At 43.5% G+C, this 22,295-nt stretch overlaps 1 protein-coding gene across 4 annotated transcripts in view; it reads left to right on the top strand.

Moving 5' to 3' along the window:
• Positions 1-22,295, top strand: part of R3HDM2 (R3H domain containing 2) — a 146,203-nt gene that overhangs the window by 44,199 nt on the left and 79,709 nt on the right. The window contains exon 1 of one of the 4 annotated variants that reach the window (XM_069758550.1): positions 20,707-20,766. The exons of the other annotated variants lie outside the window; for them this stretch is intronic. The gene's annotated coding sequence lies outside the window, so the exon portion shown is untranslated. Of the gene's footprint in view, positions 1-20,706; positions 20,767-22,295 lie in introns of those variants that run through there. 4 annotated transcript variants of the gene reach the window in all.

The following is a 22,295-nucleotide window of genomic DNA, read 5'->3' as shown; positions in this document are numbered from 1 at the left end:
CACCAAGACAACAAGGACTTGGTCCTCCTGGATACATGAGTGCCTTCTTGCTGCACTACCTGCAACATGACCCTTGGATTGTCAGAATCCGAAGTAATGCCGACTACTGGGTTGCCACACTCTTAGATCCCCGGTACAAAAGTATATTTGGCGAAATAATTCCTGCCATAGAAAGGGATTCAAGAAAGAAGTCTTTAGGTTTCTTTGCCAAAAAAACGTGTTTTTTTATTGTGAACAAACACCAAAATTAGAAATATCACTGCAGTATTTCAAAGTTTCAGGGTAACGTTTCGACCCGCCGGGTTTTCTCAAACCCCACTTTCAAAAGTAGAAACCAAAAAGGGCACAGATCCCTGGAGAGCTGCAGGAGTCCCGTTAGGGGCTATCGTATGGCTGTTGCGGGTGTCTGCGGTGGTGGTGTGACTAACGGGACTCCTGCAGCTCTCCAGGGATCTGTGCCCTTTTTGGTTTCTACTTTTGAAAGTGGGGTTTGAGAAAGACCCGGTGGGTCGAAACGTTACCCTGAAACTTTGAAATACTGCGGTGATATTTCTAATTTTGGTGTTTGTTCACAATACAAAACCACGTTTTTTTGGCAAAGAAACCTAAAGACTTCTTTCTTGAGTGCGACTGTTGTTGCCCAGGACTATATTCTGGAGGATCCCTCCATGTTCAGTCTGCACCACAAATAGCGAGAGTCTTGCCCTTTACTATAGAAAGGGATTCACGCATGCAGGAGTATCAGCAGAGACTGTTACAGAATCTTACATCTGCTTTTCCACAAAACACCAGTGGTGCACGTAGTGAATCTCTGAGTTCTAACTTGCCAACCGTGGGACTGTCGAGTAATCACTCAAACCATAACAGTAATATTGTATCTGGTGTTAACAGCAATTTTTTCCAATCATTTCAAGAATTTTTTTTAGACCATCCTTTGCAAGGCCACAGGAGACAAGAAGTCTGACGCATAGCCAATGCCTAGAGATGATAGTACAGGAGTATCTCCAAGCTAACATCGATGCCATGACTGTGGAACTGGACCCTTGCTCATTTTGGGCTTCCAATCTGGAAAAATGGCCTGAGCTTGCCACGCACGCCTTGGAGATCTTGTCGTGCCCTGCAGCCAGCGTTCTCTCTGAACGTGTGTTCTGCGCTGCTGGTGGTGTGCTGACAGATAAGCGCACGCAGCTGTCAAGTGACAATGTCAAGTAACTTTCATCAAGATGAACAAATCCTGGATCCGCAAGGACTATTCTACCCCTGCGTCATCCTGGGGAGACTAAAAGCTTGATGATTTTTGAAAGTCACCTCACGAACCATTTAAACTTTTTACATTTTTAACTGCATCTAGCCCAGGCAATACTTTGGGCCTAGTAGCAGTGTCTGCTACTCAGCAGAGTAGGTCACCCATGAAGCAAGATACTCCGCCTGTTTATCTAATTACTAATTTTTATCTGCATCTAGCCCAGAAAATGATTTTGGGCCTAGTAGCATTTTGTGCTACTCAGCAGGCAAGCTACACCGCCTTCTTCCTTTCTCAATCTAACCCCTCAGCTCTGGGGTGTCCACTCTCCATCCAGCTCTCTCCTTCTCACAGGTGGACTACAGTGTGTATTCACACTGTGGCAAATCTTTTGGGCCCAGGCATAAGAAGTCGTCGAGGTAATGAATAATATGTGCCCCCTTAGAAACGTCCATGACGACCCATTCGAGGAAGCAACTAAACGCCTCAAATAGTGAGCAGGATATGGAGCACCCCATGGGCAAACAGCTATCTATGTAGTGTGCTCCTTCACAGAAGCAGGTAGGTCAGTTTAAGCATTTAGTGAACCTAGCAAAAAAGCCAAACAAAAAAAAGTGTGGGATTGCACTTTTTTTTGCAATTTCACCGCACTTGGAATTTCTTCACCGTTTACTAGTACATGACATGCAAAAACCAATGATGTCGTTCAAAAGTACAACTCGTCTCCCAAAAAATAAACCCCCACATGGCCATATTGAAGACAACAGATAGAAAATTTATGGCTCTGGGAAGGACGGGAGCTAAAAACGAAAACGCAAAACCGAAAAAAGCTTGGATCATGAAGGGGTTAATAGTCTGTTTATTCAGGTTGACCCAGCTTGAGATGAGCATAGAATGATCAGTAATGGCTTCTGTGTGCAGGCTGTCAGAGCTCTCGAGAACTATCCTCTTTTATGCAACAAAAAGATAATTTCACCCCACGTGAAGCGTTTTTCTCATTCGTGAGGTGATTGTCAGCCTGTCTAGACTGCACGATTATCGTGAAAAATGCATTCCTAGGAACTCTTGTTCATAATAATCATTTAATAAAGGGGCCCTAAGATAATTTTATTACTTTTTATATGGTACATTCTCGTCACCATTTTGAGTTCTGGAGGCAAGTTAGTTATGTAGCTAAAATTAAATGTGCTAATCAAATCCGTGTAAGTGACAAAGTATTTCTGTCCATATGTTAAGGAGTGAGGTTCGGGTAGTGTGGTTTGTTGAAGACTGTCTCATGACTTATGATCAGCTTGGCAGACATTTTGAGTGATAGCAGGTGGTTGACAACTGGAAATACATTTGAAAATACTACTTGGCAACTACATACTTCATACTTACATTTTTGTGCTTATATTCTTTTTTTTTTTCCCCTTTTTCTCAAGGTGGGCAACCCTTTTAATTTGGGGTTGACATAAAAGATTGCAACAGATCTGTCATATTGATCTTAAATCCAGTCTGTCCAAAATAATAAAACCCTTTCTTTGGCCTTGTTCATACAGACCTAAAGTTTGGACACACCTTCTCATTTAAAGATTTTTCTGTGTTTTCATAATTATGAAAATTGTGCGTTCATACTGAAGGCATCAAAACTATGAATTAACACATGTGGAATTATATACTTAACAAATAAGTGTGAAACAACTGAAAATATGTTTTATATTCTAGGTTCTTCAAAGTAGCCACCTTTTGCTTTGATGACTGCATTGCACACTCTTGGCATTCTCTTGATGATCTTCAAGAGGTAGTCACTGGGAATGGTCTTCCAACAATCTTGAAGGAGATCCCAGAGATGCTAAGAACTTGTTGGCCCTTTGCCTTCAGTCTGCGGTCCAGCTCACCCCAAACCATCTCGAATGGGTTCAGATCTGGTTACTGTGGAGGCCAGGTCATCTGGCGTAGCACCCCATCACTCTCCTTCTTGGTCAAATAGCCCTATCACAGCCTAGAGGTGTGTTTGGGGTTATTGTCCTGTTGAAAAATAAATGATTGTCCAACTAAACCGGATGGAATAGCATGCCGCTGCAAGATGCTGTGGTAGCCATGCTGGTTCAGTAAGCCTTCAATTTTGAATAAATCCCCAACAGTGTCACCAGCAAAGCACCCCCACACCATCATTCCTCCTCCTCCATGCTTCACGATGGGAACCAGGCATGTAGAGTCCATCCATTCACCTTTTCTGCGTCGCACAAAGACACGGTGGTTGGAACCAAAGATCTCAAATTTGGACTCATCAGACCAAAGCACAGATTTCCATTGGTCTAATGTCCATTCCTTGTGTTCTTTAGCCCAAACAAGTCTCTTCTGCTTGTTGCCTGTCCTTAGCAGTGGTTTCCTAGCAGCTATTTTACCATTAAGGCCTGCTGCACAAAGTCTCCTCCTAACAGTTGTAGAGATGTGTCTGCTGCTAGAACTGTGTGGCATTGACCTGGTCTCTAATCTGAGCTGCTGTTAACCTGCGATTTCTGAGGCTGGTGACTCGGATAAACTTATCCTCAGAAGCAGAGGTGACTCTTGGTCTTCCTTTCCTGGGGCGATCCTCATATGAGCCAGTTTCTTTGTAGCGCTTGATGGTTTTTGCCACTGCACTTGGGGACACTTTCAAAGTTTCCCCAATTTTTCGGACTGACTGACCTTAATTTCTTAAAGTAACAATGGCCACTCGTTTTTCTTTACTTAGCTGCTTTTTTCGTGCCATAATACAAATTCTAACAGTCTATTCAGTAGGACTATCAGCTGTGTATCCACCAGACTTCTGCACAACACAACTGATGGTCCCAACCCCATTTATAAGGCAAGAAATCCCACTTATTAAACCTGTCAGGGCACACCTGTGAAGTGAAAACCATTCCTGGTGACTACCTCTTGAAGCTCATCAAGAGAATGTCAAGAGTGTGCAAAGCAGTCATCAAAGCAAAAGGTGGCTACTTTGAAGAACCTGGAATATAAGACATAATTTCAGTTGTTTCACACTTTTTTGCTAAGTTTATAATTCCACATGTTAATTCATAGTTTTGATTCCTTCAGTGTGAATGTACAATTTTCATAGTCATGAAAATACAGAAAAATCTTTATATGAGAAGGTGTGTGTGTGTGTATATATATATATATATATATATATATATATATATATATATATATATATATATATATATATATATATATATATATATATATATATATAATATTCTACTATATAATTGTCTAAGGGTCACTTCCGTCTGTCTGTCACGGATATTCATTGGACGTGGCCTCTGTCTGTCATGGAAATGCAAGTCGCTGATTGGTCGTGGCAAAACGCCTGACCATTGCCACGACCAATCAGCGACGGCCATAGTCTGGCAGTGAAATGGCTGCTGCTTTACTGTCCTGCAGTCAGCGCTGAGCGCTCACACAGGGTTAATGCCGGAGTTAACGGACTGCGGTGTAATGCACTCCGTTAACTCAGCTATTAACCCTGTGTGACCAACTTTTTACTACTGATGCTGTGTCTGCAAAGGCAGCATCAATAGTAAAAAGTGAGGCGGTGTTTCAATCCCGCCCCAATATCGCTGATTGGTCGCGGCCGGCCGGGCTCGACCAGTCAGCGACGCGGGATTTCCGTTACAGATAGACAAACAGTCGTGAGTCGGCCTTAGACAAATACGCACGCACGCACGCGTGTTTTTTTATTTTGTTTGTTTTAAAGAGAACCTGAATTTGATTTTGTAAAGTAAGGATATGGCTTTAATGGCATTGTAATACAGATTAAATTGATACCTATAGTGAAAAACTCCATGTTGTTGTTCTTTAATCAATTTTCTACTTTTTATGTTTTGGTGTACAGTGGGGATGGACTGTGTGCAGTTTTAGCTCCTTCCAAATATTTTCTATAGAGTTCAGGTCTTGAAGACCCAACCACAACTCATCTTCAATGCTCCTATTGAAGAAGTTTGTTGGCCAAAATTTCACTATACATCACTCATCATCCCTTCAATACTGAACAGTTGTCCTGTCCCCTTAACAGAAAACCCACCCCAAGGTATGATGTTTCCCCCACCATGCTTCATGGTTGGAACAGTGTTCTTGGGGTTGTACTCCTCCTTTTTCCTCCAAAAGGCCAGTGGAGTTGATAACAAAAAGTTCTATTTTGGTCTTATCTGACCACATGACCTTCTCTGGATCTTCCAGATGGTCATTGGAGAACTTCAAGTGGGCCCGGACATATGCTGGCACGTGCAGGTGGGATCTTGTTGGATGATTTTCATTCATGACTGCATGGTGTGCTACTGAAGGTAATGTTTTAGACTCTGGTCCCAGCTCTCTTCAGGTCATTGACTAGGTCCTTCCATGTAATTCTTGTCCTGTAGCTCATCCCAGCATTATGCATATCTACAATTTTGTCTCTGGTGTCCTTAGACAGCTCTTTGGTCTTGGCCATGGTGGAGAGGTTGGAGGGTGATTGTGTGGACAGGTGTCTTTTATACAGGTAACGAGTTCACACAGGTGCAATTAATACAGGTAATGAGTGCATAGTAGGAGGATTCTTAACGGAAAAACTATAACCGGTCTGTGAGAGCCATAATTCTTGTTGGTTGGTAGGTTATTAAATCCTTAATTAAATTGCATTATATTGCATAAAATATTTTTAAAAAACATACGATGTTATTTTCTAGTTTTTATTTTTAGATTGTTTCTCACAGGGGAAACATGCCTTCCATTGAAGTGTACCTCTCCATTCTTTGTCGGTGGGAAAACTTGCAAAATTGGCAGTGTTTAAAATACTTACTTCCCCACTGCGATTCCACCGCGGAAAAAAACGCAACATGTGCACAAAAATTGCGTATTGCATTCTAATAATAGGATGCTTAATGTATGCGTTTTTTTGCTGTTTTACTGCGTTTTTATAGTGAAAAACACACGAAAAATCCTGAACATGTGCACACAGCCTAAGCTGTTTTTTTTTTTTTTTTTTTTTTTTTTACCTTCTATAAAATTCCACGACCAAAATGTGGTGTGTTAACAAGCCAGAAGTTAGTAAATATATGTGTATTGTATTTTAGTAAACAAGACCACGGGGAATGAAATAAGAGTGAAAAACTGCCAGCTTTCACCTGGTAACTGGTCTTTCATTTCCGAACATTTCCTGTAAAATAACTGCAGAGACCGGAAACGGCTGAACACCTCCCACCCCCAGAAAATGTGTTTCTTGTCCTTTTCTTCACCTTGATTCTAAATCTGTGAATCCATGCTGAGCTGATGTCTAAAAATCTTGGAGATGCGAACTAGTGAAATAGCAGCCAAACTATTTTAAGAGCTTTGCAATTATCATACGGTAGAGTGTCATCTGTGTGCTAGAACTGGGTCAGTCCGTATCGCAGATGTACCAGCCTTGGAACACACCAAAGAAAAATAGGAAAGCGGGTAATTTGGTATAAACACCTGGTAGAATGCGGCATAAACAAGAAGCGTCTGCGCCAGGATCTGCCTCTTCTAATATGAGCAGGCAGTGGGTCTGACCACGAGCTGCCGGCAGCACATTACACTACACACTACATGCACTTCTGTGGAGTATGACCGTGACACTTACTTGGTTTAATTATTCTGACCCAATATGTCAAATCAGATTAAAAAGAATGTAAGCCATCCTACAATTTAAAAAACAAAAACAAAAACAACTCATCTAGGGCATGCTTTGACTGCAAAAAATATCACTTGGGACCCAAATATACACAAGAAATGTAAAAGAAAAAAGAATCCAACTTTGTAGTGCTTTTTTATATATTTTTTGTTGACTTACAAAAGTTGTGTGTAAAACAGACATGTATCAGACTGTTAATTAGGGCCAGGATACCCATGGTTGGGATCAGTTATGGCTGTAATACAGTTCATATAAGGCTACTTTCACACTAGCGTTAACTGCAATCCGTCGTTTTGCAGAAAAAATGCATCCTGCAAAAGTGCTTGCAGGATGCGTTTTTTCCCCCATAGACTTGTATTGACGACGCATTGCGACGGATTGCCACACGTCGCATCTGTCGTGCGACGGATGCGTCGTGCTTTGGCGGACCGTCGGCACAAAAAAACGCTACATGTAACGTTTTTTGCTGCCGACGGACCGCTTTATCCGACCGCGCATGCGCGGCTGGAACTCCTCCCCCACCTCCCCACACCTCACAATGGGACAGCAAATGCGATGAAAATCTGCATCCGTTGTGCGGCGCTTACAACGCTAGCGTCGGTAACCTTGGCCCGACGCACTGCGACGGGCCGAGCCCGACGCTAGTGTGAAAGAAGCCTAATACAGGCATGTGAACACACCCAAAAGGCTAACAGAAATGTATATCTCTGTATCCAAAATCAAGCAAGTGATTGGGTATCCTCCTGAACAAATATCGATGTGACAGCACATTACTTCACTGTGCAGGCTTACACTGCTGTAAATGGCAGATCAGAGTGGATGGGGAACAATCATCCTGATTTTCGAGGAGGGCTGCAGATGGAAATACAAGGCACACAAGGCATTACGATTGTAGAGGGAGAACAGCATAGCGGGCTCTGCAGGGGATGCATAAGAAATCACTTATTCCTCTGGTGCACAAGAGGAGATACCACGTGGGCTGTAGGAGGAAAAATCATTTCTGGAATGAAGCTGTGCTGATTCATGAGAGCTAGTGATGATGGTAACATCTTGGATGCACACAAAATATATCCAGCATGTATTACCCAGAGGAAATCACATACTCGTCACTGTTTATCAGTGCAAGCAAAAGATTCTTTATTGGCCGCTAATGGGGAAATCGGTACAGCAGTGAAGCAGTGCTAACACATGATTTAGTGAAGACCGCAGTAGCCTGGATACACCACACTCGTCAAACATGTATGATAGGAAGGCATGTGTTTTCAAAGAAAAAATCAGAACTTGCTGGTCTTTGTGTATAGAGAAGGTGTACTAACGCCGCTTTCGGGATTGAAGATAGGATGTATTTGATGTAAGTATGTCTGATATTAAGAGATAAGATTGCCTTCTCTGCCAGCAAGAACACAAGCGGCTGGATGGTCAATATGGACGGCCAGAGCTAAAGAGAAGAAAAAAACCATGAATATTCCATTTTCTTCCCTTGCAGCTTCAGAATAAAGAGTTGGGCAGATGCTGTTGAGTGACGGTGTCCACTTGGGCCTGACTGCTCCATGCACGTAGACTGTGCTAAAGGAAAGCGTCAGCCCTGTCCTCTGTTGGGTTCGGACCGTATGTGACCAACAGGACACCAGGCACGGTCGTGTCTGCGGCACGGTCACACTGGTCAATTGCTTTACGGGAGCTCCTTAGGTTTGGAGAAAAGTACGCATGGCGATGGCAATGCATAGTCCGTGGACATGTGCTGAGGTTCTTGATGGGGGGGGGGGGGGGGGGGAGTAGATTTTACATTACACGATGGAACTGAAAATTGATAGTGATCTGGCCATAAAGCGGTTAAATCTACCTGTTCTACCTCCTGTGACATTGGGAGAATACAGCTCGTCTCTCGCTCGTGTGATGATGTATTTTCTATATATTTATATTTTCCTTTTGAGGTGTGATATAATGGCACATTCGCGCCTTTTGTGCCCGCGGTTGAGGGCCAGGAGAATTGGAACATGGCAGATGAAGTGAATCCTATGATCCAAGGTCCAAGGGTAAGCGATGGAGAGCGAGGCAAGTCACGAGGACAAGGGGGTGGTTTCCTTTTATAGATAAGTGATCGAATAATGAATTTTTCTCCGGAGGCTTTGGCGGAGAGCAGACACGGGGATTTAGGTTGTTAATCAGAAGGTGGCAGCAGCCTGACGAGGCGATCGGTTCTGGGCTAAAAATAAGAAATAAAGAGAGAAGGTGAAGAATCTGCAGAAGTGTCTGTCCCCCTGGAAGCGCTTATTCCTGTCATTTTGCATGTGTCTTGTTTAGCTCCTTTACCTAGGCTCCTCTTCCATTCCTGAGATTTTCTCGCAGCGTGTAACCATGGTGATGCATGATGGCTTAACACTGAGCTTTTTAGATACCCTTTGGAAAAACTCAAGGCTCTTCAGTCACCCCAAAATACTCTTCTGGGACCCATCTTCCTCAGACTGAATCCCTTTTGCTATTCTTTGGCTTTTCTCTGTTCCTACAGAGATTTTTTTTTTCTCTTTTGAATTATTTATCACGGTTCAGAGCGCAGAGGATTGATAATTTTCCATTCTTATTGGGGGGCCACGTGCTCGCCTCCAGCCCTTGACAGATTTGGTTCATGTCCTGCAATGTGGGGGCTTGTATCGTAGCAGGGGATTCTGGGAAGGCATCCATCTGCAGTAAACAATAGAAGGATCGTTTAGATTTCGCTGTCTTACATCAGGATCTGAAGATGCCTGAACGTTCCCTTTGGGCACATGGTGGATGCGGAGTTCTAGCATCTGCTGTTCTTATTACTGGGACGCTTATAGACGGTAGAAGGGGGACTGTGGCCCCGGAGATGCACTGAACCGGCCCTCTAGTGCCATGTGTAGGTTTTAATCAGCGTCTTAGGGCTGATGGATATTGACAGGTTGATTTCCTTACATTGTCCAGAAGATATTGGTGACCTCTCCTCAGATTTGGCCATCGTTATGTGATCTGTGTGGGCCAATACACGGCACCTCTGCCAATCGGCTGTCATAAGCTTTGGAGGCAGCCATATATAACCATAGAGCTGTGGCCCCCACACTTTGGATGGAGCTTAGGGCTCTCCCTCCATTCAATGTGTTTACATCCGGGCGCCAGAGTTTATAACAGCTGATTGGACCCCCACCAGTCGTATATTGAATAGATCTGACCGGATAGCCCCCTTAAGGGTACACGATCTAGGAAGAATACATTTTTTAATTGGGAGTACGATCATAGTGTCCAAAATCATCTGCACATTACAGTAGCTTCTCAATCATATTGTAGAGAAAATCTGAAGTGTGAAGTGACCTATGGGGCGGATTGAAATCCCCTGTTTATCATGTCAATGCAAAGGCTGAACTGTGTGATGGATGTGTCCATGGGAACATGCCCACGTGGCGCATTGGCTGCAGACTTTGCATCCGGATTATCTGGACGGAGATCCGCTGTGGATTACAGCACTGACGTGGTGGGAGAGATTCTATAAACTGACTGACGCTGCAGATTTCACATCCAGTTCATGCTGCAGATATTCCGCGATGCTAAATTTACTAGTAGAGCACAAGTGCAGTTACTCTAATGTTGCTCCCCATGTGCTGCTGGTTCTGCTCTGAAAACGCGGCAGGTCATTGGCATAACTGGTTTTTGGAGCGAGGCACAAGATGCATATCTTCTTCCCCATTTTATAGATTTTTGGTGCACAGAATATATCCTTTGACCAAAATGAGTAGAAAAAAGGTTGCGGCAGCACTCACCAGTCCTTGAGTGGTATAAATCCTTTATTCAAGCAAGTATAACATCATGTTCACGGCTTGGGGGTGTTGGTGAAACAAGGGTGTTCCGGGGTCGACTCCTGCACACCCTTGTTTCACCAACACCCCCGAGCCGTGAACATGATGTTATACTTGCTTGAATAAAGGATTTGTACCACTCAAGGAGTGGTGAGTCGCAGTACTTTTTTCATGCGAGCACCCCGATCCGCTGTCAGGCTCTCCTGTGCTCCGCATAGTGACTACGGTCAGCTCTAGGTCTTTCAGCTGTGCTGCTCAATATATTTTGTTTAGATTGAGAATATATACTTTATTGTGAGATCATATGCTCCTATGCTATAACTGTGCTTGCATTGCCTCCCACCAATCTTCTATTGATGACCTATCCTGTAGACTGGGCATTAAAGGGAACCTGACACCAGAAAGAAACACAGCCTGCTGATATGGGATTAATCTCCACGTTAATAGCATTACTAACCTACCCAACGCTTGTACTTAGCTGAACGCTGTGGGCACAAATTTAGCTTTATTCTCCCCATCAGCATTCGGTTTCAGTCATAGGGGCGGCACAGGCACGGGTTCAGTCATAGGGGCGGTGCCAGCGTGGGATCAGTCACAGCTCTGAGAATAAGAGCGACAGCGCTGTAACCGCTCCTGACTGACACTATCCCTCCATTATGGCTGGCTGTCAGTCAGGGCCGGGGGCGCGGTAACTGAACCCGTTAGTGTGACGCCCCTATGGCTGAAACCGGAACTTTGCCAGGGAGCTTATACGGTATTTCATTTTCACCCTTCAGCATTTGGCTATGTGTGGGCGCAAGGTAGGTTAATACTATTAACCTACAGATTAACCCCACATCTGCAGGTTAATAGCATTTTTTTCTTCTTGTGACGGGTTCCCTTTAAATGCTTATGCCTGGCTAACCGCTTTTAAGTCACTGAAGTATCAAAAAAAGAAAAAAAAAAAGGGCATGAACATTGAGATGGAATGTCTTGTAGAATCATGTTACCAGGTTATTTTTACCACAGATTTAATGCCTTGAAAACAAAACTGAAAAAAGTGACAGAATTGCATTTTTTTTTTCACACCATTGCACCTCACTTTTTTTTTTTCTCCCATTTCTCGGTATACGATATGGTAAAATGAATGGTGTTAATCAAAACTCTACAGCTCATCCTGGGAACAAAATCAAGGTTTCCTAGGTTTATGTTGATGTAAAAAAAAGTTATGTCTCTGGGAAGAAAAGCAGACAAACTCAAAGACTGTATCATTTTTTTTTTTTCTGTCTTGTGATTTTTGTTGCCGCTTTTTGTGCGATTCTTCAAAATGTCTCCTGTGTTTTCGTGAATTTTGGTCAAAATTAAACTTTTTTTTTTTTTGTCTCATTTTGAAACTTTTTTTTTTAGTTCAAAAAGTTGCATTTTTCAGAAGATGGCTTGAAAATTGCAATAAAACCTATCATACATAAAATCAGAAAACTTAACAAAAGAGAACTTTTAAATATGCAAATTGATTGAATTTGTTGCAAATCAAGAAGTCACTAATTGATAAGTTTTCACACCATAAGTTGCAATAACTAACTGCACTGTGTGCAGAATTATTAGGCAAGTTGTATTTTAGAGGATTATTTTTATTATTGATCAACAACTATGTTCTCAATCAACCCCAAAAACTCATAAATATCAAAGCTTAACCCCTTTCTGACCTCAGACGGGATAGTACATCCGAGGTCAGAACCCCCGCTTTGATGTGGGCTCCGGCGGTGAGCCCGCATCAAAGCCGGGACATGTCAGCTGTTTTGAAAAGCTGACATGTGCCCGCAATAGCGGCGGGTGAAATCGCGATCCACCCGCCGCTATTAACTAGTTAAATGCTGCTGTCAAATGCTGACAGCGGCATTTAACTGGCGCTTTCGGCCATCAGGCTGGAAATGAGCGCATCGCCGACCCCCGTCACATGATCGGGGGTCAGCAATGCGTCTGCATAGTAACCATAGAGGTCCTTGACACCTCTATGGTTACTGATGCCGGATTGCTCTGAGTGCCACCCTGTGGTCGGCACTCATAGCAAGCCTGCAATTCAACTACATAGGAGCGATGATCGCTGCTATGTAGCTGAGCTGATACAGTTGTGCCAGCTTTTAGCCTCCCATGGAGGCTAATGAAGCATGGCAAAAATAAAAAGTTAAAAAAAAGTTAAAAAAATTAAGTTTTAATCACCCCCCTTTCGCCACATTTAAAATAAAACTGCAAAGAAAAAAATCAAACCTACACATATTTAGTATCGCCGCTGTCAGAATCGCCCGATCTATCAATAAAAAAAAAAAAAGGAATGAACTTGATCGCTAAATGGCGTAGCGAGAAAAAAATTTGAAACGCCAGAATTACGTTTTTTGGTCGCCGCGACATTGCATTAAAGTACAATAACGGGGATCAAAAAAACGTATCTGCACAAAAGTGGTATCAACTGACCCCAGGTCTAGAAAAATGGAGACGCTATGGGTGTCGGAAAATGGCACCATTTTTTTTTTTTTTTTTTTTTTAAGCAAAGTTTGGAATTTTTTTTTCACCACTTAGATAAAAGAGAACCTAGACATATTTGGTGTCTATGAACTCTTAATGACCTGGAGAATCATAATGGCAGGTCAATTTTAGCATTTAGTGAACCTAGTAAAAAAGGAAGACAAAAAACAAGTGTGGGTTTACACTTTTTTTTTTTTTTGTTGCAATTTCACCGCACTTGGAATTTTTTTCCCGTTTTCTATTACACGACATGGTAAATGATGTCGTTCCAAAGTACAACTCATTTCGCAAAAAATACGCCCTCACATGGCCATCTTGATGGAAAAATAAAAAAAGTTATGTCTCTGGGAAGGAGGGGAGCGAAAAACGAACACTGGAAAACGGAAAATCCCAAGGTCATGAAAGGGTTCATATTTTTAGAAATTGGAGTGGGTTTTTTTTTTTTTAGATTTGGCTATCTTAGGAGGATATCTGTTTGAGCAGGTAACGATTACTGTGCAGAATTATTAGGCAAATTAATAAAAACCAAATATATTCTCATCTCACTTATTTTCACCAGGTAAACCAATATAACTGTACAAAATTTGGAAATAAACATTTCTGACATGCAAAAACAAAACAAAACCCCCAAAAAGATTGACCAATATAGCCACCTTTCTTTATGATGACACTCAGCAGCCTTCCATCCATAGATTCTGTCAGTTGCTTGATCTGTTTACGTGCAGCAGCCTCCCAGACACTGATCCGAGAGGTGGACTGTTTTCCCTCCCTGTAGATCTCACATGTTATGAGTGACCACAGGTTCTCCATGGGGTTAGGATCAGGTAAACAAGGGGCCATGTCATTGTTTTTTCTGCTTTGAGACCTTTACTGGCCAGCCACGCTGTAGAGTAGTTGGAGGCATGTGATGGAGCATTGTCCTGCATGAAAATCATGTTTTTCTTGAACGATACCGACTTCTTCCTGCACCACTGCTTGATGAAGTTGTCTTCCAGAAACTGGCAGTAGGTCTGGGAGTTGAGCTTCACTCCATCCTCAACCCGAAAAGGTCCCATAAGTTCATCTTTGATTATACCAGCCCATACCAGTCCCCGACCTCCACCTTGCAGGCGTCTGAGTCGGAGTGGAGCTCTCTGCCTTTTACTGATACAGCCTCTGGCCCATCCATCTGGCCCATCAAGAGTCACTCTCATTTCATCAGTCCATAAAACCTTTGAAAAGTCAGTCTTAAGATATTTCTTGGCCCAGTGTTGACGTTTTATCTTATGTTTCTTGTTCAAAGGTGGTCGTTTTTCAGCCTTCCTTACCTTGGCCATGTCCCTGAGTATCGCACACCTTGTGCTTTTTGTTACTCCAGTAACGTTGCAGCTCTGAAATATGGCAAAACTGGTGGCAAATGGCATCTTGGCAGCTTCACGCTTGACTTTCCTCAATTCATGGGCAGTTATTTTGCGCCTTTTTTGCCCAACGCGCTTCTTGCGACCCTCTCGGCTATTTGCCATGAAACGCTTGATTGTTCGGTGATCACGCTTCAAAAGTTTGGCAATTTCAAGACTGCTGCATCCCTCTGCAAGACATCTCACAATTTTGGACTTTTCAGAGCCCGTCAAATCTCTCTTCTGACCCATTTTGCCAAAGGAAAGGAAGTTGCCTAATAATTAAGCACACCTTATATAGGGTTTTGATGTCATTAGACAACACCCCTCCTCATTGCAGAGATGCACATCACCTGATTTACTTAATTGGTAGTTGGCTCTCAAGTCTGAACAGCTTAGAGTAGGACAACATGTATAAAAAGTATCATGTGATCAAAATACAACTTGCCTAATAATTCTGCACACAGTGTAAAGATGCTCCAAATTTGAGTCCACAGGAGCCACTGTGAATAATATGGTGCATTTTTTGTCTATCTGTTGAAAAGCCTGAAAGTAGAAAATGGGACCATTAATTCAGCCCAGTTGTCTCTTGTAGGCATTTTTTTTTTGTTTAACACCGTATATTTTATGGCATGTTTCTTATTCAAACATAATATTTTAGAAGCTCAGAAGAAGAACTCTTTAAAACAGTTACCGTAATTTAAAAATAAATCTCTAAAAACTATTAGCTGCTATATTAAACTACTTTGCATTGTTTCCAATCCACAAACCTACATTTATATTCTTTCAACCCTTCTGTGTTCCCCTCTGCACCACTTTTGTTTTATGCTCTATATTGTTCTTTTTAAAAACCCTTCGTATGCAGTGTATGTCTGCCAGTCAGTCTCCTCCACCCTCTGACAGTTATTAATCTATTCCCTATTAAAGAGAACCTGTCAGCAGGTTGTGCTGAGTAACCTACAGACCCTGTCAGATTGGCGCTGTTATACTGATTAAAATGATACCTTGGTTGATAAAATCCGTCTTGTGGTTGCTGTTTTATCTTTCTGTTTTGGAGTTGATATGCTCGTGCCCCAGGGCGGCCTGTGGGGGGTCTTCATGTGGTGCTCTGATTAAAGGTACCGTCACACATAACGATATCGTTAACGATATCGTTGCTTTTTGTGACGTAGCAACAATATCTTTAACAAAATCGTTATGTGTGACAGCGACGAACGATCAGGCCCCTGCTGTGTCATCGTTGGTCGCCGGGGAAAGTCCAGCACTTTATTTTGTCGCTGGATCTCCTGCTGACATCGCTGAATCGGCGTGTGTGATGCCGATTCAGCGATGTCTTCACTGGTAACCAGGGTAAATATCGGGTTACTAAGCGCAGGGCTGCGCTTAGTAACCCGATGTTTACCCTGGTTACCGTTGTAAATGTAAAAAAACAAACACTACATACTTACATTCCCGGAGTTTGGTCATGTCCCTCGCCTTCAGCTTCCCGCACTGACTGGTGAGCGCCGGCCAGCCGTGAAGCACAGCACAGCGGTGACGTCACCGCTGTACTTTACGGCCGGCGCTCAGTCAGTGGGGGAAGCTGAAGGCGAGGGACGTGACCAGACACCGGAATGTAAGTATGTAGTGTTTGTTTTTTTACATTTACAACGGTAACCAGGGAAAACATCGGGTTACTAAGCGCGGCCCTGCGCTTAGTAACCCGATGTTTACCCGGGGACTTCGGGATCGTTGGTCGCTGGAGAGCTGTCTGTGTGACAGCTCTCCAGCGATCAAACAGCGACGCTGCAGCGATCGACATCGTTGTCGGTATCGCTGCAGGGTCGCTTAGTGTGACGGTACCTAAAGTGTTCATCAGTATGGCTTCTGAGAGGTCACTGATCCCTCACTGACCTGCCCCCTAGTGTATGTATGTGTGTGGAAATTTTTTTCTTCTATCTATCTATCTATCTATCTATCTATCTATCTATCTATCTATCTATCTAATCTATATATACAGGTCCTTCTCAAAAAATTAGCATATAGTGTTAAATTTCATTATTTACCATAATGTAATGATTACAATTAAACTTTCATATATTATAGATTCATTATCCACCAACTGAAATTTGTCAGGTCTTTTATTGTTTTAATACTGATGATTTTGGCATACAACTCCTGATAACCCAAAAAACCTGTCTCAATAAATTAGCATATCAAGAAAAGGTTCTCTAAACGACCTATTACCCTAATCTTCTGAATCGACTAATTAACTCTAAACACATGCAAAAGATACCTGAGGCTTTTATAAACTCCCTGCCTGGTTCATTACTCAAAACCCCCATCATGGGTAAGACTAGCGACCTGACAGATGTCAAGAAGGCCATCATTGACACCCTCAAGCAAGAGGGTAAGACCCAGAAAGAAATTTCTCAACAAATAGGCTGTTCCCAGAGTGCTGTATCAAGGCACCTCAATGGTAAGTCTGTTGGAAGGAAACAATGTGGCAGAAAACGCTGTACAACGAGAAGAGGAGACCGGACCCTGAGGAAGATTGTGGAGAAGGACCGATTCCAGACCTTGGGGAACCTGAGGAAGCAGTGGACTGAGTCTGGTGTGGAAACATCCAGAGCCACCGTGCACAGGCGTGTGCAGGAAATGGGCTACAGGTGCCGCATTCCCCAGGTAAAGCCACTTTTGAACCATAAACAGCGGCAGAGGCGCCTGACCTGGGCTACAGAGAAGCAGCACTGGACTGTTGCTAAGTGGTCCCAAGTACTTTTTTCTGATGAAAGCAAATTTTGCATGTCATTCGGAAATCAAGGTGCCAGAGTCTGGAGGAAGACTGGGGAGAAGGAAATGCCAAAATGCCTGAAGTCCAGTGTCAAGTACCCACAGTCAGTGATGGTGTGGGGTGCCATGTCAGCTGCTGGTGTTGGTCCACTGTGTTTCATCAAGGGCAGGGTCAATGCAGCTAGCTATCAGGAGATTTTGGAGCACTTCATGCTTCCATCGGCTGAAATGCTTTATGGAGATGAAGATTTCATTTTTCAGCACGACCTGGCACCTGCTCACAGTGCCAAAACCACTGGTAAATGGTTTACTGACCATGGTATTACTGTGCTCAATTGGCCTGCCAACTCTCCTGACCTGAACCCCATAGAGAATCTGTGGGATATTGTGAAGAGAAAGTTGAGAGACGCAAGACCCAACACTCTGGATGAGCTTAAGGCCGCTATTGAAGCATCCTGGGCCTCCATAACATCTCAGCAGTGTCACAGGCTGATTGCCTCCATGCCACGCCGCATTGAAGCAGTCATTTCTGCCAAAGGATTCCCGACCAAGTATTGAGTGCATAACTGAACATTATTATTTGATGGTTTTTTTGTTTGTTATTAAAAAACACTTTTATTTGATTGGATGGGTGAAATATGCTAATTTATTGAGACAGTTTTTTTGGGTTATCAGGAGTTGTATGCCAAAATCATCAGTATTAAAACAATAAGACCTGACAAATTTCAGTTGGTGGATAATGAATCTATAATATATGAAAGTTTAATTGTAATCATTACATTATGGTAAATAATGAAATTTAACACTATATGCTAATTTTTTGAGAAGGACCTATAGAAGCTGAAGTGATAAATACCTAAGCAGAGCACCACATAAAGACAACAGCCACAGGCCGCCTCGGAGCATCAGCATGTCTATCTCAGAACTGCAAAAAGATTAAAACACAAGATGGATTTCATCAACCAAGGTATCGTTTTAATCAGTATAACAGCGCCAATCTGACACTGTCTGTAGGTTACTGAGCACAATCTTGCTGACAGGTTCCCTTTAAGTTCCCCTGCAGATACTGTATAATATATACACTCCCTAACATTGAAATTGCAATCCCAAGTAGGACTAGCTGTAAGGTACCGTAATGCTAATTGAGGAAGTATCCGTTGTCTCCAAGATCTGCAAATGATCACATTTTCAAGCATCGAGTTCCAATCTATGGCATGTGGGAGGAGCGTAAAAGCTAGATTTAAAGCATCTTTTTTAGCCACATGAAACCTTGTGGGATGATTGCGCGATGCCTCCTGTTCATCGACGTGCCAGTTATCGTCACTTGTGGCAAACTGAAAGGGACAGAATCCTTGAGCGAAGAGACTTTGGTTTATCGCTCTGTGAGATCACTACACTCATAGGCCGACATGTCCGCCCTGTTTCCAGTTGAATTTCCCAATGGTTGCGAGGATGACGTTGAACTGGAATAGCAGAAAGAGGTGAGCAGGCAAACCTCTGCTCACCTGTATTTTCATATTAGAAGAATGGCATGTAATGATCCATTCTGTTCTGCAAGTAAAATCCGATGTCCCATACCAAGCCTGACGTGTCAAACACGGTCTACACAAGCATTCAGTAGATGTTTGCACAATTTTGGGTTAAGAGATAGACGGCTGACTACAGATATTCCATTGACCTAACACCACCGATGATCTCAAAGGCTGCCATAGTGCAGAGCGAGTAAAGGCTGGAATGGAGGTCTATCCTCTTCAGTGATGAGTCCTGCTTTTGTCTTGAATTCTTTGATTGCCAGAAATTGGTCTGGAGACCCCTTGGCAACGCCATAAAGCAGTGGTGGGAACCTCAGGCCACAGGACCATTTTCGGCCCTCGGTGACCTTTTATTACCCCCCCAACCCCCCCAGCAGATTCTCAGGGACCGCATTCTTGGGCAGGGAGCTGTATTTTGATTGCCACCAGCTCATTAATTTCTTCTTGCTCTGTTAGCACACACACACACACACACACACACACACACACACACACACACACACACACACACACACAGTGTTCACTACTGAACACTGAAGGGCATGCAATGAAAGATTACGTCCTGAAACCACTGCCAGAGCCAGGCGGAGTTTGTATGGCCCCCGAAGGATGGTATAAAAATCCAAATGGCCCTTAGCAGAAAAAAGATTCCTCACCCCTGCCATAAGGAGCCCTTAATGTGTGAATATCACCAGTCCTCCCAGGTTTATGGTGAGGGTTGGCATATTGTACTGTAGCCGGATTCTTATTATTTCAGGTAAACTAATAGCTTGGCATTACAATGATTAGGTCAGTGAATTGGTAGTACATCCATTTCTCCTGAGTGTCCCAGGAGCTGTTTTTCAACATGGCGCGCCAGGACTAATGTTTCCTGTGCAACTGTGAGCAGCCTACATGGCCCGAACATGCTACCATGATTTGCAGCGTCTCTGGACCTGTCTCCCATTGAGCACTTCTGGATGTTATTGGTTGGCAATGGCAAAGATCTCCCAGCAGAGGATCTTGATGAATTACTGGTCCAAGTGCAACCATTAATAACCATCATTAACATGTCTATCCATCCTGTGGTTTCCATATTTCCACGACTTTCCTTCTTGGGGTTGCAGTTACACTGCCACGGAGTGTATATTGGGAAAGGAGGGTTGAGCTGGTGTCCACCAGCACTTGGCTCAGTAGGTAGCAATGCGCACGCTCATGCACACACCACCAGGTGGTTATCAATGAATAATATCATTAATGCATGTAAATACATTTTCAGGGTCTGATCAATAAATCTAGTATTTACCGTACTATTGGGACAGCGTGGATGTAATCTGTATTGGGATATCATTGCCAGTTTACCTCCGGTGAAGACTTGTGCGTTGCTGGGGCTGGTAACCTGTCTTTTATATGTGCGCTTTGTTTTATTGGTTTTGTATGATGGCCGTGGTCATATCAGGGCTTCCAGCCCACAGTGTTCTCTTTTTCCAGTCTTCCACAAGGTACTCTTGGTCTTTAAGCAGCTGCGGAGGTTGTTCCATTAAAGAGTGTTTTGAATGAGCAGGAGCGCGAGCGTGTGTGGGTGGCTGTGTGCGCGACTATTGGCAGAACTCTCAGTGTGACAGCGGATGGGAACAGCTGGGCTCTGCCCTGCTTCAGAGCAGCTTGTCAGAGCAATTATCTTGGCAAAGGAAAGGCAGCCAGAGTCCATAGCACTCCATTCACGAGGAGCGCGAACGCGAGAAGGGAGGGGGTGACATCTGAGGCATTTTGGGAGAAAATAATCCGGCTTCTGAATCATTGCTGAAATCAATCTGCTCCTGCGCCTCACAAAGATGATCTCCTCCATAGGGTGGAACAGCTGATTTTCGTCATACCCCCCACCCACCCTACGGTGAGTGTGACTGATTTGTATGCTGCGGTCGTCGATCCGTGCCTTCATGTTTAGTGATTGTTTATCCCATTCATAAACTCCGTCAGTACAGAAGAGGCCATTTGATGGTTCTCGCTCTACTGCTGCTGAATTAATGGAGGAGGCAGTCGCTCTCGGGGTCCCTCCATGCTAGGTTGCCATTGCTTGCTCACTTTATCATTTTTGCTCCATGCTTGAATTATTAAATCTAAGGTTTTACCATACAACTACCAGCAGCAAGCCACATATTCTCCATGTCTAACAGTGGGGGATGTTCTGCAATGTACGATCATGTCCCGTATTGTGGGGCAATGCTGACTGCAGGAGGCGCTGGATGCGGGTTAATGGAAACGACTGCTAATTATTTTTGTCATTCATTCACCCCTCCCTCCATTCATTTAGTGGATGGCGTCACTGATGTGCCTTTGGCATAACAGGGGATTCCCACCGTCAGATGCTCGCATGGTCTACTGCCAAACTCTGCCATTCTGTCCCTGCAACACAGTGTTCCTCTTGTGAACTCAGCATTTTATTACCTTTTCCTCACCCGAGTTCAGACAATCAGGCTGCACATGTACATATGTGTATAGGGGTTGTTACTGCTCTAGGGCTAGGTCAGGGTGATATGCTGGGCAGGCTTCATTGTCTTCAGAAGCACATGTAAGCTGGGGGATGGTGGGTGCATGTCTGATCTGTCTATATGGTGATCGAGGGGCCACATTTACCACTGATGGGTACATGGCGTAAACATGGATTCCCAGTCATAAGCAGCACCAAGTTTATCACAGCGGTGCATGGTTTGGGCCTTGATTTAAGCAACGATTTTTGTGCCCCAAAACTGGCCAATAATGTCATGTTTGTAGACTCTCCAAATCCACACTCCTTTTCGTGACTCTTCAGGGAATTATCTGGTGAGGAGCACACATCTCCATTCAATGCAGATCAATAATACATTTTTCTAAAGTGGTTGTGTTAAAACAGAGGCGCTCCTTGCACCTGACTTCTGGCACAACCTGGAAACTGTAGGCCATTGCCTTTTCTTGTTTTCCCACCTTGTTTGCTGCTTTTGCTTCCTCAAACGCCCCTCTCTTCAGTCTCTGGCCATGTGCGGAGTCCTTGTCTGGCTTCTGTTTTATTTTTAATTAGGCCAAAAAAGACACCAACAACTGTTAGCAGCCTTCTCATACCCCCTCCTGCATTACACCCCCCACAGTCACATGCTTATCAAAGCCTCCTTCTGGCCAGTCACCCTCCGGGAACTATATACCTAGGATTTCTGTCACTGTGGTAAAACTGTGGTCCACTCTGTCCCCGATAGGGAGAATGTACAGTGTAGAACGTCCATACTCTTACTACATACAGGATATGTGTATGTTTTGCTAGATTTGACCTGATTTTTGGGGGCTTGTTGTTATATATGAATGAGCCTTACTGAGGAGGGGGACAGGCATTGACTCTCAAAATGCGGCCAAGACATTTTAGCCTCGGCAGTTTTCTTTACCCAGAAAAAA

The sequence above is a fragment of the Ranitomeya imitator genome, chromosome 3 (assembly GCF_032444005.1).
Source record: "Ranitomeya imitator isolate aRanImi1 chromosome 3, aRanImi1.pri, whole genome shotgun sequence".
Classification (NCBI taxonomy): domain Eukaryota; kingdom Metazoa; phylum Chordata; class Amphibia; order Anura; family Dendrobatidae; genus Ranitomeya; species Ranitomeya imitator.
Note: the sequence above shows the minus strand (reverse complement) of the source record. Positions and strands in the feature narration are given on the sequence as shown.